The sequence below is a fragment of the Neopsephotus bourkii genome, unplaced genomic scaffold (genome assembly GCF_033783945.1).
Source record: "Neopsephotus bourkii isolate Nb327-2 ecotype Australia unplaced genomic scaffold, CSIRO-AGI_Nbou_v1 NB_245, whole genome shotgun sequence".
NCBI classification, from domain to species: domain Eukaryota; kingdom Metazoa; phylum Chordata; class Aves; order Psittaciformes; family Psittacidae; genus Neopsephotus; species Neopsephotus bourkii.
This window is the reverse complement of record NW_026900755.1, coordinates 1,638,837-1,642,495: the sequence shown is the minus strand read 5'-3', so window position 1 is coordinate 1,642,495 and position 3,659 is coordinate 1,638,837.

The window sequence follows — 3,659 nt, the reverse complement described above, 5'->3', positions numbered from 1 at the left end:
ATAGAAATATTTATGAAAAGTCACATTCAAGGTTTGAACTTGTCAAACTCATTAACTGCTGAGACATTGGTTACCCACTTTACTGACTTACAAAGACAAAAGTTGTGTTTGTAATTAGCCGAAAACCACACAGGAATATTTAACAAAAGCTACTGGAACTGCTACTCAGGATTTTTTCTTTTGACAGTTCACTAGCACTCCAAATCTACCCAACAACAAACAACACACTGCGCTTTCATCCTGTGTAAGTGAAAGGGATCTTCCCACCGGATATTGTCCCTTGTGGCTGTTAATGATGAAAGGCAGAGCTCAGCCTTTCTAGGAACTGCTGTGTACTAGGAATGCTCCAGATGCATGGTCCCAGGCCAACTTCTTAGCAGGCTTCTTGACGTCTAGCTCTTACCTCAGCTGAATCCACCATGCAGTCTGCTTCTGGACTCTGCAAGGATTAACCATTCCCCACGTCCTTTCAACCTGCACAGCCTGGGGGCAGCCCCATTTACAGGGACTGAATGGGCTGAAGACACTGGGTCTCCTCCCCATACAGGACTCCACTTTGGTCAACAGTTCTGGGCTCAAAATAATTCCTTAGAGAAAACAAATCCTGAAAACTGCAGTTTAGAGAAATACTAAGAAATGCATTTGCTTGTGAAATCATCAACCTGACTACAAATAATTTTGGGAGCATGCTTTTTGAAATTCCAGGTGCATTCAGCAGGATTGGGAACTGTTGTTTTGCTTTATGAGAAGGTCAGAATCTTCTGGGTTTTTTTCCATCAGAGAACTCAAAATGAGAAAGGAAACATTAGGAGCACAATAAAGTTATCTGGACATTACCAGCCCTCTGGGAATGTTTAGCTCTGGAACTGTTTTTTACCTGATCTATTTTGACAATCCCCACATGTTGCAAAACCAATAAAAACTTGAAAAGAGGGTAGAGCAGTATGGTCACTAGCATCCAAGTCTGACTGAGAAGCAGCTAAAAAGCATGCTCTTCTCTGTTGAATTTTCATTAATAATCCAAGTTACTTAACTCTGGAAGCCAAACTGCTTTCTATTTGTCACACTCTGTAGTCTCTACAATAGTGCTCATAACGTGGCCTGCACTTTTATCTACTTAAGAGTTGACAAGATGCATACCCTGCCAATATCCTAATGAAACCTCACAAAACCAGACTTATGCAAAACTTTAATGTCCTAGATTTCACTGCTCTATTGTACACTGTATTTACCTATCTAACTCTCCAAATTCCATTTTTTAAAAACAAAACATAACAGCAGTAACTGCTAAAAAGCAGAACAGTTTCAAGTACGTGTAAATACAACTCCCTGCCTGGAAGAATGTAAAGACAAAAATGAATGAATAAGGTAAAACTATCTTCTTTGTACTTGACTGACCTATACAGACTTACGGCCTAGTTGCTTCAGCACTAACACTGCAGGTCCGTAAATGCATTTTGCTCCTCCAGAACAGCAACAGGTTCAGCTGAAGCTCTTGGTGTAGCTTGGGAAATTATACTCATCTTCCTTCAAGCAGTCTAAACAAAAACTATTACCATCATTGAGCCTGCAGGAATTCTGTATGTGGTGCTGGGTAGTCTGGAAATTAGAAACACTGCAGCAGATGAGATCACTGTGAACTGGACCAAAGGGGATCACTTACAGGTTATTCCTGCTAAATTATCTTTGAACAAAGGAACCAGAAAATGTCTTCACTGCAATCATAATTCTGACAGTTTCTTCAATTAGAATGTAAGCATATTCTTTTTTTAATCTCATACCCACAGAGTCTATGTTAAGCACATGCCCAGTGGGAATGCAGTATGAATTTATCTAACTTTCTTTAAAAATAATAGAATTTTCCCTTGAATACTCTAGTTACCTTCTCAAAAACTGTTAAAATAAATTCATAGATGAATTCTGACTTTGAAAAAATATGATTATATAGACAAATCAGAATTGCAAGTGTACGGATGGTATTTCACATACATATATCAACTTAATACTTACACTGACTGATGCAACCCTGCACTCCTTCCTCAGAGGCCTTCAAAGGGAATGCATGTCTTGTGGCTAACACACTGGGCTGAGGATCAGGGATCTTGTGCAGCTCATGGGTCTGACAAGTTTCTGCTTTAGGCACACTATTACCTTTCATTCTCTCTTGTAGCATGACAGACATCACCAGGGAGCTCAGCCGTACCCACTGCACTTCCCCAGTCAGAAGTGCATCGGTCAGACTTTCTAAGTACTAGAGCACTATTTACGAAGAAATCTGTTTTGTCCTTGCAGGAATCAGCAGGCTCAATATTACACAGAAGGATCAAAGCTGTGGCTGCCCATCCCTGGCAGTGTTCAAGGCCAGGTTGCACAGGGCTTCAAGCAACCTGCTCTATCGGGAGGTGTCCCTGCCTCTGGTAGGGGGTTGGAGCCGGATGAGCTTTGAAGTCCCTTCTTACCCAAACCACGCTGATTTAAACTGATACACTAGAGCTGGTGGCTGCCCAAGCTTTCTGTGGTTTTTATGCTATCTCATCCTCCAAACACAGCCGCAGTTCATTGCTCTGCACTTTGTGATCTTCCCGCTCAACGGCTGCAGGGGAGAATCTCCCGTTAAAGCTTCTTCACAGACACTGTTTGACTAGAGCTGAGGCGCCGTGCCATGGAGCAGGCGCTCAGGTCTGACCGGCCCTACACACGCGCGTCGCCAGGGGGCGCGCCAGAGTTCAGCGCATGCTATGGTCTGTCAACCGGGCTGCGTTGAAGGGCGCCGTGCTGAACGCTACGGAACCCGAGAGCGAACCCCTCAGAGCCCCTTTTGCTGTCGGAGAGGGTGAAGAGCTTCAGAAAAACAGCTTATGTTTTTTTTAAAAAGAAACAGCGCTGGCGACTGAGTCTTGCCACTGCAAGATCACTGCTGCATTATAAACTGCACAGCATGTGTGTGCTGCTCTGCCGCTTTAGGTTTTGAGATGAAGGGTGTAAGCACACAATGTGTTACAACTAGGACATGGTGTCCCTGTACAGGGCAGAGGTATTAGGACGAGGTAATGCACAAAGTCCCTTCAACCCCAAACTCTTCTGGGCGGCTATGTTGTATTTCACATTGTTAAACTCCATGCAAGATAAAAAAAAACAACCCAGGTTTTGGAAAAAATACCAAGCTTAGAGTAGCAGAATAGATATAGCTTCATTCTCTTTTCCAGAAGGACACAAGGTGAAAAAACAGCACTGGACCAAAACAATAGGCTTGAACATTCAAATCACAATGGGTATCTGAAGAAGAAGATCTCGCTTCACACCTACCTCTACAGAAAGCAGAAGCCATGCATTAGCACATGCTTTTACAGAGACAGGTAAAGTTTAAGACTTCATACAGAAATAATGCCTCCCTCTAGTGGATTCTCTTTTTGTGACCATGTTTTATGTGGGAAAATTGCTTTATATAGTTGAATAAAACCTAAGCAACTAAGCACAATATTCTGAGTTTAGCAATTCAAATTTATGCAGGTAAAGCTGTTAAGTGTGCCACACCTGCAAGATTTGTCAATGAATCTGTGCTATAAACACATGCATTAAGAGGCACAAGCTCAGACCTTGCAGCCAGAGTAGCATCTGTCATGAAGAGTTCAGGGTATGAGAACCACAGTTACTATTCA